Genomic DNA, 15,703 nt, shown 5'->3' on the forward strand with positions numbered 1-15,703 from the left:
TTGGGGACAGAATGTGAGAAATTAGAATTGGTCCAGGCATGATTCATTTGTAAAAGGCTCCTGGTGGAGAATCCAGGAGGTTTCTTAGGAAAATGTCCAACTAAATGGAGTGCTATGAATTATACCAGTGTAGCAAATGATACAATGCACAGGGGGGCTGTTTTCAATTTAAAGTTTTCTTGAAAATTTCCAGGGAAGACTCTTCAATAAGGACTAGGATGGCAAAAAGTAAAACACCATGGAGAGGGGCCCGACACCGTAGTGTAGTGGTTAAAGTCCTTGCCTTGCATGTGCCGGGATCCCATATGGGCACTGGTTCTGATCCCAGCAGCCTCACTTCCCATCCAGCTCCCTGCCTGTGGTCTGGGAAAGCAGTTGAGGACGGCTCAAAGCCTTGGGACCCTGCACCCCGAAGAGCTCCTGGCTCCTGGCTTCAGATTGGCTCGGCTCTAGCCGTTGCAGTCGCTTGGGGAGTGATTCATCAGACAGAAGATCTTCCTCTCTGTCTCTCCTCCTCTCTATATATCTGCCTTTCAAGTAAAAATGAATAAATCTTAAAAAAAAAATCATGGAGAGAAAGAAATCTTCAGCAGCACCAGAAATAAACTATTCTTTTGTAACAACTTGTGTCATTTTGCTTTAATATAGACAATTATCTTATATGGAAAGGTTAAAAATAACATAACTATTGGCAAAATTTTAAAGGAAAAAATACATTTCCTACATTCAAATCCAACTATTTTCATTTTTTCAATTTGTGTACATGATTCCACAGATCATCCATTCACAAGATAATTAAATGCTATTTTACAGATGGTGTTTACAGTGCAAACATTAAGACAGAAAGTATGCCTGCTTTGAGCCACATAACAATAGCATGCGTGTGTGTGTGTGTGTGTGTGTGTGTGTGTGTGTGTGTGTGTTTGTGTGAGTTGGTATGTATAAATGTCTCAAACACCGAGCCTGGTCACTCGAACAAATGCCAAGAGTCGAGAGTGGATGCTTTGCAATCAAGCATTCAAGCATTTATTCAGTCAAGCACACACCAAACAGGATGGGGGAAGCCACCGAGAGTGCCTCTTGACTTCGGTCTCGTGGAAGTCTGCTGGGCCTTTGGCTCCGGCCTCGTGGGAGCCTGCAAGTTCGAGTGGAAGCCCAGGGGCTTTGGCTCCGGTTTGGTGGGAGCCTGCTGGCTTCAGTGACTGGGACAAATGTATGGGTTTATATACAAATCCAGGGGCAAGGCAGGCAGTTAGTTGTTTACAATGTTTTGATTGGTTATTACATGTTATCTATCAATAACACTTGCTTTCTCTCAATTCTAAGAAACATGCATATTCATTCTCAAAACATACATATTCATTAGTATACAATTGTTTCTTTTTTATCATTTTTACCATGACATGCTTACGTACATTGTGGCTTCTTGACAAAGGTGATAAGGGGAGGGCTTGCGCACATGGGAGTCTGTTGACAGGAGTGATAGGAGAGGAGGCCCCATTTCACCAGTAGTTTAGGAAGATGGAGTCACCTTTGTTAAAAGACTCTAACATACACACCATATCCATTATTAAGTCACAGCATAACTTGCAAAGGAGGTCTATTATTGCAGCTATCTCTGGGTCATCAATTTCTGATAAAACTATAACAATATTAAGGATGCAATTAAGATTATTAATAGTACTCCAACCCATATTTCCCAAAGCTCCATTTTTATTTATGGTCATATTTTGCTGGAGCAATGTAAATGTGGAGTACTTATAGTCAGACTGTTCCTATCAATAAACAGATAGCAGTCAAAGCAAATGCTCTTTGATCAGAATTAGGTAATATTCTTAGTAATGAGGGCTCTGAACAGAGGGAATAGCACAAGAAAAGCTTGCCTACTTTGAATTTAGAAAAAGGCATTATACTCTGAGTAGTAAGAACAGAGAGTAGAAGAAAAAGCAGGGAGAAAAACAAGCAAAAACCAAAGATCAAGAAGTTCAGATTTTATTTCTCCTATAGTTGGATACTTTTGAAGCGGCTAAACAAAGCAAGGTATTACAACCACATTTATATGTTGTAGGACTACTCAAGCTCCTTTATATAGAATGGATTGTAAGGGGGCAAGCACTGTGGCACGGTGGGTTAAACCACCTACAGTGCCAGCATCCAATCTGTGTGCTGGTTCAAGTCTTGGCTACTCCACTTTTGATCCACCTCCCTGCTAATGGCCTGGGAAAATCAGTGGAAGATGGCTCAGCTGCTTGGGTTCTGTAGCCACGGAGGAGACCTGAATGAAGCTCTTGGCTCCTGATTTTGACTTGGCCTAACCTTGGTCAAAATAGCTATTTAGGGGAGTGAGCCTGCACATAGAAAAATCCCTGCTCACTTCCCCTCTTCTCTGCAACTTTTGCCTTTTAAGTAAGTAAATAAATAAATAAATCTTTTTTTAAAAAAAGAATGGACTGTACAGGAGTAAGGATTAAAGTAGAGCGACTGAAAAGCCCTTTTAGTCCAGATACAAGGAGGGAAAGATGCCTTAGAACAGCTGTATTTGTACCGCACGTAAGGTGGATGGTGGAACTCAGGATTTGTAGAAGGATATTCAGAATCTTTGCTATTGTGGGAGACAACAGCCAGGAGCACCAGGAGCAACTGATAAGGTTTAGATAAAGAACCTGCTAGAGGAACTAGCTGTGTTTCGGGGAACTTTACCTTGCTGTTAGATGTAAATGGATCAAGCCTCTCCTCCCTGGATGCCTATGTAACAACTTTCCTTTAAAAGTCTGTTGCTGTTAAAAAAAACTTTGGCTATTGACCATCAGTCACTAGTCCATGCGTGTTATTGTCGGCTCCGTGCAGCAAGTCCAGCTGCAAGGATTTTTTTTTTTAATTCAGAGTATTTTAAGACAATTTCTTGCAAACAGAATGATTACATGGAAAGGGAAAGTTATAAACAGTATCTTATTTTCCCTGGCTACATAATACAAGAATCCTCAAAAATTACACAGAGAATGCATATTATGAGAAAACTAAGAGAAGATTTAAAATTTTTTGCACTGAATAAACTTTTAATTGGATGTTGTATGAGTTTTTTGTAGTCCCCTTCATATTTCATCACTGTGTTACTCACGGCAGCATTAATGAATCACTTCAGAGCTTGTGGATTTAATTCCAATTATTTATAATTTCTGAGTTTGTGCAGTCAGTAATTTGGGAGTGCCTCTGTTGGGCCTGTTGGTTCTGTCACAGGAGTTCAGTCAGTTCTTGCCTAAAGTTTTTCAATCTTAGGCTGTAGGATTCATTTCAAGGTGTTCCATCCAGTTGGCTAGCCATTTCCTCTCCGTGAGTGCCTTTTCAAGGAACTGCTCAAGCATTCTTAGGCAGCTGGCCTAACCAGCAGATGCAATATTCTATGACCTGGCATTGGAAGTCACCCAGCCTCGCTAGTATTTTACACTAAGCCTGCCTGATCCAATGTGGGAAAATCTATACAAGGGTGTTCATGCTAACAGGTGAAGATCATTGGAGGCTACCATAAGACAGGAGCACAAACCACCTATGCCAGGAATTTCAAACAATTTCGAATATTCTTCCGCTCTGTTACCACTTTATCTGTCCTTGTGTTTTAGTTTCAGTTTCAAGACATCTTTATTAAAACTACAGCTTGGTGAGACATTCTTAAAAGATATTTCAATTTTTATTTGAAAGGCAGATTTTGCAGAGAAAGAAGCAGAGACAGAGGTCTTCCACCTGCTGGTTCATTCTCGAACTTTAGACTAATATCACCCTGGTGATTAAACACTGTGTTGTTTAAACATTGTGCATGTTTAATGACCAGGTTGTTGTGTGTTTTATCACACAAGTGTTTCCAAATACCTGAGGCAACCCTGCTCATTTTTTGCTGTCAGAACTTTGCCTGTCTCTTTGAATAGTCCCACATTTCCATGACATACCTACTTAGATTGCAATGATGTGCTAGTGTTAAACAAAGAAATATTGTTTTTAGAGATTCTATCAACTGGATTGTTATTTGTTCTGTGATTTAGATTGCCAGTTGCAATGGAAAAATTTAAATGATTGCTGTTTGATTGGGTGGTTAAGTACATCCCAGTTAATATTTTAGTTTCTCACATCATTTTAAATAGGTGACTTCTTCCTGCTAAATAAAAATCTCTGCTGACTACAACTCATATCAATATGAAATCATCTATATTAAATACACCTATAGATGAGGTTATTAAAAACAAGTAAATATTAAAAATGCCTATAGTCCACAGTCATATCACCCTGAACGCGCCCAATCTCGTCTGATCTCTGAAACTAAGCAGAATTGGGCCTGGTTAGTACTTGGATGGGAGACCGCCTGGGAATACCGGGTGCTTTAGGCTTAAAAAACAATACCTATGGATGAGGCTAAGATTTCTTGTAGTTGTTAAAACACTTTCACTTGAGGACTGGTATGTGTTAGCTCCTCTGTTCTCAGCCACATGTCCTTTAAATTTATAACCACCACATACTTATAATTTTATCTTGTATACAGGCCATTTTCTGATATTGTTAGTTATTTAAAACAGAGTTCTAGTTACTACGATATTATTATGTGCAGCTAATTCCCGCAATCTGGTTCTTTACCGTGAGCCGAAAACACCAGACGCAACGAGGTATCTTAGGAGGTTTATTCCAGCGGGGCAGGAACCAGATGGAGGTGGTGGGAGATCAGTGGTGGGAGGAAGCCGGAAGAGGAAGAGAGAGAGCCGCTGGGGGGGGGGGGGTTGTCACCCAGGTGAGCTTGCAAGGTGTAGGGGCGGGGATTGGGAGGGATTGAGGAAAGGCCCCAGGGGATTGGTGCCTGAAACTGTCACAGGTGATTGCCTAAGGATGATTGGTCAGTGGGCGGAGCTGGGGAAGGGGCTGGGAGATTGGGGGTGGGATTCTCAGGTGAAATGCCCGAATGGTGGACCGCAGGACTGGTGAGAATTTCGTGAGCTGTGAGGAAGAGGAAATGGTGCCGGGTCCAGGGTAGGATATTAAAATAATTCCTTACAGATATGACTACTCTCCCTCTTAAGAATACCAACTGGAAGGATGCGTTGATACAGTGAGGACAATATTTCTTATTTATTCTGTATGCTTGTGAAGACACTAATCCAGACAGAAGCCTTACATTAAAAACTCTAAAATTTACCTTATTATCTCTAATTTGAAAAGGAAGAATGGTCTGCTTACTCTGGCTTGAATTTGTTTCGAAGGGCTTGTTCACTGGAGACACACACATACACCTGCAAGATCATCCCTGGCCACCCACCTCTTTCTTCCCTCCCCTTTCTATAGACATAAGGAAGAAACGTGAGAATCTCACTTGTAAGCTCCCGATTCCTCACACAGCTATGGCAGAATAATTGGTGTCAGACATGTGAAATCAGAGGGTCATTCGGAGGTGAGAGTGAACGGTACACACATTGTCTTTGTCGCTTCGTCCCCACAGTGCTCAGCTGGCGCTGCAGTGAACAGGACTGTGGTTTCCCCTCGAGTGCTCTGTGGGCGTGAACTGGGATGGCACAAGTTCTGAAAGGCTGCTGGAAATTAGTGGAATTTAGAAAATGACCAACAGCAGGGACTGGCAGTTGCTTTCAGCTTCTACCAGGCCCCTGCAGTCTGCCCCAGGTGATCAACGTGTGTGTGTGTGTGTGTGTGTGTGTGTGTGTGTGTCCGTCCTGTTTCCCTGGCTGGTGATTCAGATAGGGACCTAGTTAGTGTTCTATGGCAAAAGCCAGTTGGCCTTGGGCTAGTAGTTAAGAGGCCTTGGCTCCTGTCCGTGTGTTTGGGTTCAATCGCCAGTTCCATGTCCAGCTTCCTGCTGAAGCGATAATGGCTCAAGCGGTCCTAATCCCGACACCCACCTAGGCGTGAGGAAGATTTGGATTGGATTCCTGGCTCCCTTCTGGGGGCGTTTTGTGAGGAATGAATGAGGAAATGGGAACTCTCTGTGTCTCTGCTTCCTGAATAAGTAAATTTGAAAGAAAATGAGCACCCAGGAGCCTTTGCGCTTACACCCCTCCTCCCCCATCTTGACACCTCCCCTCACTTCCGCTCATCCTCTCAGCCTAAGGAAACAACACTGGGTTCTAGTTTAGGGAAAACTGAACTGAGTAGAAAAGTCACTTCCTGTCAGTAGCTTTTCCTGCCTGTGAAGACCTACTGGTGGCTTACGGGATCTTTCCCTTCGTGCAGTAGACCTCTTTTCAATTTGCCGCATTTCTCCCGCCCTGCGGGAGGGTGGAGGGTAGGGTTGACACAGGGAGGTGCAGGCTGGTGAAATGGGGAGAGGTGAGAGTCCGGGCCTCAACCCTTCCTTCCTCGGGGTCTCCTGACTGCTGGTCCTCTGCCTTTGCGGGAGGCACTGAATTCATTCCTACACAGTGCTGTGCGCATGCACATTGGAAATATGTACCGTCATAATAGCTTCTAGAAAATAAGCACACGTTCTTAATCTGCGAGGATCTAATGAAGAGAGGAAATCTTTGGCAAAAAAAAAAAAAAAAAAAAAAAAATTCTCCCTACGTCTCGTATTTTACACAGGTGGGGGTCAGACTGTGGCGGGAGCCAGTTCGGGTGTCCCGCTGGCGCCTTCGGCCAGAGCCCCACCCACCATCCGGTCCCCACCCACCCCTGTATTACTCTTTGTTTCCGTGCGCTGTATGGAGGCTGGGGGTGGGGGTTTGGAAGAACATGGCCAGGCTGCACAGGAGGGTTTAGAAAGCTGCCGCGGTCACCCCAAAGAAGGCGTGCACACAGACCCGGATGCTTTCTTGGGAAAGCCGGGTGCTCCATGCAGCCCACGTCTTCACACGTGGGCGCCAAAGCGCGCAGCTGCAGCCCCAACTTTATTTCGCTTGAAGAGCTCCCCTACACTCCCCTAAGAGGAGACAGTCTCCAAATGTTTGAAATACTACACAAACTTTGACCGCGAAGTAGGTCACATGGGGTGGAATCGCGGGCAGCGGGCCCGGCGATCCCCATTTTGCCTATCTTTCTGCTGGGAGCCGCTCCGGAAACTGGAGACAGAGAAGCCGGAGCGGCACCTGCATTCTGCAGCGAAGCGCAGTGGTAGCACAGGGAGGAGCACTAGAAGTTCTCTTCCAGAACTTTGGTCTTCCGCCTAGCTCAGAATGGCAAGCAAAAGCTTTCCGGAGGACTGGATGAGGGGAAGGATTCTGGGTCCCTGTCAACAACTGGGAAGAGTGTGTGTGTGTGTGTGTGTGTGTGTGTGTGTGTGTGTGTGTGTGTGTGTGTGTACGCGCGCTCACACACACACGTGGAACATTCGGGAGTTCTTGGAGTACAGCCTTTTAGCACTTTCCTTTGTGACATTCTGGGGGTTTTAGCTCCCTGATCCTCCTCCAGTGCCTTGACTTTGGTGAGGCAGGGAATGATGCAAACTTAGAAAATCGGGACAATTCACATTCCTTGTGCAGGATAATTGGTGCTTCTGAGCACAGCATCTGTTTGTTACTTCACATTTGCCTTCTAAGTGCCCTAGGAGGTACTTTCCATAAAACAGCTCCCTGGCCTCCTCAAACATGGTTCACCTGTGTGATAGGTTCTTCTTCCTTTTCTTAGGCTGGAGAGGGGTAGAGTGGGGATGGTGGTTGTTAGCACTTTGTGTCTGCCCCCTGGGATTGTTGTGGCCTGATCATGCGCCCTGCTATCTAATGCCTGGGAGACCCAAGCCAAGGCAAGGTGTTTAAGAGGGCCACTGGCTCCAAGCCAGAGCCACAGCAGTTTCTGTTGGCTTTGATAGGAATATCTGCCATGGAGTTGAATGCCGGTTTTGGAGACTCATTGTGATCCATAGCTGCTAGTAAGGAATCTAGGAAACTTATCCCATCTACCCATTTATTTGGCAAATACTTTGAATATCTGTTACAGGTTAGATATGGCCCTCAGGTCCTGGGAACACAATACAAATACAGCCAACCCCCAGTCTGTGGAGACTGATTCTAGGATCCCACAAAGATTTCAAAATACCGCAAGTGTTCAAGTCCCTTTTATAAGTACAGAAGATCACAGAATTTGTGCATATCTTCCTCTGTATTTCAGCTGATCTTCAGATTATTTATGCAACTCAATGCAGTGCAAACAAATGCCATGTAAATTGTTATCATTCTGTTTGATTTAGGGAATGGTGAGAGGAAAAAGCCCATCATAGCCAGGACAGTTACACATTTTTAAAGTATTTTCAATTTGATGTGATCTTTGGTTTTCTTTGAGGTTTGGCTTATTCAAGGGAGAGAGAGAGAGAGAGAGAGGTCCCATCCACAGGCTCACTCTCAAATGCGTCACCAAAAGCCAGAAGCCAAGAGCTCAATAAGAGTTTTCCGTTTGAGTAGCAGTAACCTAGGCTAGCACCTGCTGTCTCCCAGACATGCTGGAGGAAGCTGTATTGGGATCAGAGGCAGAAGGCAATCCCAAGTCCTCCAGAATGAGGCAGTGACAGCCCAATCAGTATTCCGCACATTGCATCTAAGCACCTGATCCACACACTGTTTTCAGCTACCTGTGACTCAAGGTAAGTTGGATCTGTGGATGAGGACCCTGTGCAGAGGAAGCACTGACTGTATCATTCGATTAAAAGCAGGCTAGTTTTTTAGAAATTGATGCTAAGTCAAGTTAGTTGGATTCTAATGAAAAGCTAGGGATGGAAGTTTGGCTCAGAAGTTAAGATGCTGTGAGGATGTGGCTACATCCCATGGCAGAGTGTTTGGGTTCAAGTTCCAGCTCTGCTCTTGATTCTAGTATCTTGCTAACAGGTACTAGATAATGGACAATAGTCATCAAGTGATGGGTCAAGTACTTGGTTTCCTGTCACCCTAGGAGAGAGACACAGATGGAGTTCTTGGTTCCTGGCTTCAGTATGGCCTAGCTCAGCTAATGAGGGCAGTGAACCTGCAGTGGGAGATCTGTCTCTTGTATCCTGTATCTCTCTACTTTTGAAATGAATGAGTGAGTGACAATGGAGTAGATAAATATACGGAGTTGGCAGGATGGTGCAATCACATTGTTAGTGGAAACTTCTCTGTGAAGGTGACATTTGGTAGAGACCTGTATTTAGAGGAAGGAATGCCATGCACCTAGAGGGAAAAGTCTAGTCTCTGGGCACTGAATGGGTTCACACTCAGTGTGTTGAAATAGGAATAAAAAGGTTGGTGGACAGTGGTGGGAGGTAAGACCAGAGAGGTTGTGGGTAAAAGAAGTGGGGCCCTGGATGTCTGGAAATTGGAAGTCATAGAGGTCTGGAGGATTTTGCACCATCCAGTGACATGATGTGGTTTCTGTTTCCAAAGCGTCACTCTAGCTGCTATGTGAAAGGTGAGCTGTAGCAGAAGTGTGGGGGCTGGAAGACCGGGTCAGCAGCTACCTCAGCATGAAGATCAGAAAGGCCAGTGACTTACTCTTAGTGACTGTGATGGGGGTAGTGAGTTAGTATAGAGGTGTGCAGGCAATTTGATGGCAGAGACAATGGAATTTGCTGGAAGATTAGAATGTGGAATCAACAGTCAAGGAAGCAACAACTCCAGAGTTTTTGATTTAAGAAATTGGGAAAACAGAACTTCTGTTTAAGGAAATGGTGAAGACTGAAGATGCAACAGGTTGTAGAGCTGGGGCAACACCAAGGCTTAGGTTTTGTCCATGCTGCTTTTGAGGTAGCACACAGAAACGTAGGTGTTAGTTGAGACTAGAGAGACAGATCCTGTTAGTGTTTTGAAGTTCTTCCCTTCAACATCCCAAGCCCTTTTCAGAAAGATCCCTTCGATTGTAAAATATTATAAATTTAATTAATCTTAAATTTGTAGGAACTTATTTAGAGATAGTTTTGATTTTGTATGAGGAAGTTGATAATCAGTGGTGGGAAAGGATATATGGTGACTTGCCAAATGTAATGTCACTGGTTACAGGATCACTGGGATGCTGAGACTCCAGTGACTTGTTCCTGAGTGATACAGCACAGCTTCCTGTGAAATGACATTGGTACTTGTTATCCTTGCTCTGTTTTCATGCTAAAAAGTATAGAGAATTGTGTAGATTAATGAAAAGCTAATCTTATTTGGTTACAGCAACATTGATGTCACAGTGTACAGGTCCATGTCATTTAATATGGAATTTTTTCTATCTCTTTTTCCTGTTGTTGGTTTTAGTCTTTTTTATCATATCACTGTCCATTTAGTATCTAATACATGAAATAGTTTTATCAAAGGTTCCATATGGACTCAGAAATATGTTTATAAGTCAGGAAAACATGTGAAGGGTGTGGGCCTCACTTACCCTTTTTTGCTCTTAAATCAGTGATGAGTTATTCCTGGAAGAGAAATACACAGTTTAAGAAATGACCTGCACTTTCCCTCTTAATGAATGTTTGCCTTTGACATGATCCAGTTGAACTGAAGGATGAGCTCTCAGTTCAGTGAACTGGCTGACTAAATCAGACTTGACATGCTGGAGTGCATTTTGTGCCTTTTCTCCCGGAAGAGAAGAAGCTGGGCTTCTGACGTGGAGTGGGATGAGTTGGGAGTCCATGACCTGAGTGGTGTTGGGAAGGATGGGGTGGCTGCTGCAGCAACATGGAAGTTGGAGCTCCGTGTGCTGTAAGTCTCCTTCCCCAAGAGATCTGTGATTGAATCAGGGGGACTAAAGGGCATGAAATATGAGGAACCAGCAAGCAAATTACCTATCCTAATTGCTGAGAAACAAAGCAAATCTTTCTGCCATGAGCAACCTGATCATGAAGCATCGAACCAAGAAAATTACGTTAAAAGACATAAATAGTCACATGGAGATATTGCTAGCAGCCCATTGTGTCATTATCTCCATCCTCTGTTAAAGCCAACAAATTCATTTTCCTTCTTTGTAATAAGGCTTGTTTTCTCCTCTGTCCCCATCCTACTATCCATATGGGGACAAATTTTCCATCTGTGCATTCCTTTCATTCTTCACAGTTGAGATCTTAATTTCAATGATAATAAAATTTATTGCATCATCAAATTATAATTTGATAACATGTTTTAATTTTTTTAAAGATTTATTTATGTTAATTGGGAAGGCAGAGAAAGGAGATACAGAAAGAATTTCCATGTGTTGGCTCCACCCTCAAATGGCCACAAAAGCCAGAGCTGAGCCAATCCGAAGCCAGCAGTAAGGAGCTTCTTCTGGGTCTCCCACATGCAAGCAGGGTCCCAAGGCTTTGGGCCATTCTTGACTGCTTTCCTAGGCCATATGCAGGGAGCTGGATGCGGCATGGAGTGGACAGGATGCAAACTGGTGCCCGCATGTGATGGTGCCTCTGCTTGAATGTCTTGTGAACATTTCCCATGACAAAGCCTTGCCCTTGTTTCCTCTTCTTCCTTAACCCTGCTCTCTTCTAAACTGTTCCCAAATAGTTTCCATACCAGTGGATAAAAACGCCATCTTTCCATATTTCCAGAACACCTTTAATTTTTCTGTCCTACTCTGTTCATTTCTGCATCAATAAATCCCATGGACTTCACTTTCAAAATAAGCCAGATGCCCAGGATTTCTCACCATCTGATATGCTGCCATTTTGGTTCCAAGCCTCAAAATCTATTACCCAGATTATTACAATAGCTTTGTAACTGTCTCCTGTGTTTCAACTCTTCCTATCTCCAAGTCTATGCTTCAGTGATGAGTGAATTTCTGAATGCACTTTTGTGCTCCGTTCATCAAGACTTTTCAAGGCCTTTACTTTTGTGATCCATAGAAATCTTAATCAGTCCCTACCTGAACCAAACCATTGCCTTCCTCTTGCCAAATCTTTCTCGTTTAGAAACTATGTTTTATATATGTATATGTGTTACATACATAAATACACATTTATATATTTATATCTATCTAAAAGTATATAGAAAATGTTTATAAAATATATAAAATGTATATATGCACATTTATATGTATTAATTTACATATATATTTATTTAGGCACACAGATTTCCTATTACATCACTCCTCAAATGCCTGTAAGAGTAGGGGTTTGGCCAGGCCAAAGCCAAGAACCCTGATCTTAATTCAGGTCTTACATGTTAGTGGCAGGAATCCAAGCAGTGAGCCACCGTCTCCTACCTCCCCGAGGTGTGCAGTGGTAGTGAGCTGGAATTGGAAGTGGGGCCAGGACTCAAACCCAAGCAATATGATGTGCGCTGTGAGCTGCTGCAAACACCATCTCCCCTCCTGCCCATTCTGTTCCTACCGATCTGCCCCTCTTGATGTGCTGTCAATGTGCTAAAAGGTTTCTCTGTAGAACCCTTGCACCTGCTGTTCTTTCTGCTTGTAATGAATTCTCTTATGCAAGAATCTATTCTTGTATCTTTCATTGATATTTGCCTATATAAATACACTTCAAAATGTTCATCAAAATGTGGAATTAAAAGACAATGAGCATTTTCATGAACTTTTTAAGAACCCCCATTTATCTCATATGTATTAAAGATGCCTTTAACTATGCTATGTGAAATTGCAATTCCTCTTCTCTCATTTAGTGCATTTTACCCTCCTTACCCCACTTCATTTTTTTTTCCTCAAGCAATGATCACCCTCTGAAGTCTTTCCTTTTCAGTTGCTTTCCCCTGTGCCTTTTTACAGGATTATAAATGCCATGAAGGCAGTTATTGGGCTTGCTAACTGCCATATTTCCAGGGCGGAGAGCTACACCTGTCTTACAAAGTATTTGTGTCATATGTATAGAATAATTTACTTCTTGAATTCAGAAGGAATGGGATGCTTTAGCTGACCACAAACCCTTTCATTAGTGTTGGTAGAACATTATGAAACAGATTTAAGAATTCCAAGAATTATGCTCAGCCATATGTTATTGAATTAAAGCAATATAACAGAATAACACAGGGTCAAGACCCATACGCCAGAGACAACTAGTTTGGGTCTATTTTCTGATGATCATTTTGTGATGTTGGATAAATAGTTTAAATTTCTTAATCTCAGTTTCTTACATTGAAACTAGACAAAATAATACTTGAAAGTACTATTATCTAATAGCTGTGACACCTCAAACTTGCTACACAAGCCTTAAGTACAATGATAATGTGCCTTACAGCATTGGGGTTGTGAGAAGCTGTGAGGGGACGTGTTCAGGATGTCCCAGGATAGGAGCACACCTTTGGAATGTTGGTTGGGTCGTGCTTTTGCCTCCACACTACATCGTCAGCTCTTCCAAGTGGCTTCCTGTGCTCATTCTTTCTTGATTCTTTGACCTCTCACATTGCTCTCTATTTTCGATTTTTTTTTCTCAACTCTTTCCCGCCTACATCTTGACCTTTGCTGCTGATAGCATTTCACCTAATCCCAATTTTTCAACCAAAAACAATTCTGCCACAGATTTCTCATGTTGACTCAGATTTAAGTGGGATGAATCAAATATCAATTCACTCACTCCAATAGCTGGCATGACTCCTGCATAAACTGGATGGTTAGCACACATCTGCTGATTACGCATCAGGAGCCTGGTCTTTCAGCAATGGTCAAGAATGGCCGTCATCCGCACGGCCAAGTTGTTACTGTCAATGGAATGTGTCTATTTTCATAACCGGGATAGTTTTGGGTTGCCGTGACCACAGACACAAGAGCTATTTGTAAAAACATCACGGGATATGATGAAAGCTAAGGATCATGTAATATCTTGTCATGGTGACAAACTTCAAGTGGGAAATGTTTGTAATGACGCATTGATACTTAAAAGTTTCAAATGTATATATTCAGAATGATCACATTCTGTACATTAAAAAGTCAGGACTTTAGAACACTAAAACTCAGCACTTACCCAACATGGCAGGAATGTGGCAGGACTTACCCAATGCCAAATTTGGGTATGAACATTTGCTACACTTAATATTTTTAAAGTAGCATAATTTTTCTTATAAAAAGCAGCCTAGTCGTGTGCATGATAGGGTCTGCGGGTAGTTTTGTTGTAATATAGAGTGATGGTTTTTCCAGCTTCTATTCCTACAGGGCGCAAAGAAAATCACAATATCCATCTTAAACATTGTGATGCTTAAACTGAACAGACTAGCTGAAGCTAATTCTTCAACTTCAGAGATACTTATGGATTTCAGATAATTTTGTCATTGGCATTGCTCTAGAGGTGGCTGTGAGCACGGTTCAGAGTCTCGCTGCTAGGCTACTTCACTGGGCCCTGTGTAAGCAATCTTGACGCTCTCATACCCAACCTTGCAAGAGGGAGGCCTCGGGTAAAGGAGAGTTGTTGGTTCTCTAAAGATTTGCATTGTTTGGCACATTAATTCTAAAATGGCTCCTCAAATAGCATCAATTTTGAGTAAATAAAAAATTGTATCTTGAATTGTTAACTCTGAGCTTCCTGTCGCTGATAACTCATCTGTGTCCTAACTATTGCTTTTGCGTCAGTTCTTCTCATTGTTCCTATTTCACAAGCTGACTAAAAACTCCTAGGTTGTGCCCACTGCAGTAGCCTAGTGACTAACGTCCTTGCCTTGTATATGCCAGGATCCCATTTGAATGCCGGTTCTAATCCTGACAGCCATGTTTCCCATCCAGCTCCCTGATTGTGGCCTAGAAAAGCAGTAGAGGACAGCCCAAAGCCTTAGGATCTTTCACCCGTGTGAGCGCACAGGCCAATACTATGCCGATCCGAAGCCAGGAGCCTCTTCTGGGTCTCCCACGCGGGTGCAGGGTCCCAAGGCTTTGGGCCGTCCTCGACTGCTTTCCCAGGCCACAGGCAGGGAGCTGGAAGGGAAGCGGGGCTGCTGGGATTAGAACCGGCGCCCATATGGGATTCCGGGCGTGCAAGGCGAGGACCTTTAACCACTTGCGCCACCGCGCCGGGCCCGTTCCTTCCTTCTTGTGAAGGATGTCACCCACACGGAACGATATGACCTTCCTGTCCAAGATCAGCTCATGCTGAAGGGACTGAGCCATTTGTCCTCATCACCAATGAACACCTGCTCGGGCTCTTGTCTGTGAACAGGGTTACCAGTCCATTAAGAGGGTTATCTGTGTAGAGCGGCTAGGCTTTGCTTTGGTCTAATTCCTGAAGGAGGAGGAATCTCTGAATCAATGAATAATCTATTGATTATCAATATATTGATCAATTATGATTACACAGCTAATCATGTATATAATTTTGGAACTTTGGTATGAGTAGGAGAAAGTCCACAAGTTCAGAGCAGAAAGGAAGTTGGGTTGGATACTCAGAAGTTGTTTTAACCTTTCTGGAAATTTCATTGCTATTTAGCTTGGGTAAAATTAATGTTTGCATTTTGTTGGCTCATTAGTTCCAAAACTAGCTAAAGTAAAGTTTTCCTAAGCAAGTACAGGTAGTACAAATTGAACTCTTACAACATACTAGAGAATTTACATGGCTCTAAAACTTCACAAGAACTATATTCCACAATGCTCAAAATATATTTTTGGCCACATTTTGCCCATGAAATATTGATGTGTAGAGAAACGGAACGAATTGCTTAAGGAGACATGCTGAAATGTCAATATCTGCCAACTTGTTCTTAATGCGTTTCTCACCCTGTCCTGGTGCTGTTCCTTGTCACCAGGCTCCCTTGCTGAACAGCTTCCTGGTACAGTCCTCCTTGGGTAAACTGGAAAAAGAGTACAAAAATGGAGTAGGAGAATCCCGGTCTTCTATTCCTCTCTCTCTGGG

The 15,703-nt window shown here is 43.0% G+C and overlaps 1 pseudogene; it reads left to right on the forward strand.

Moving 5' to 3' along the window:
* The first annotated feature begins 4,257 nt into the window (after positions 1 to 4,257).
* LOC121146887 lies at positions 4,258 to 4,376 on the forward strand (annotated as a pseudogene).
* Positions 4,377 to 15,703: the final 11,327 nt, after the last annotated feature.

The sequence above is a fragment of the Ochotona curzoniae genome, unplaced genomic scaffold, assembly GCF_017591425.1.
Source record: "Ochotona curzoniae isolate NIBS_2020 unplaced genomic scaffold, NIBS_Ocur_1.0 scaffold_4505, whole genome shotgun sequence".
Taxonomy (NCBI): domain Eukaryota; kingdom Metazoa; phylum Chordata; class Mammalia; order Lagomorpha; family Ochotonidae; genus Ochotona; species Ochotona curzoniae.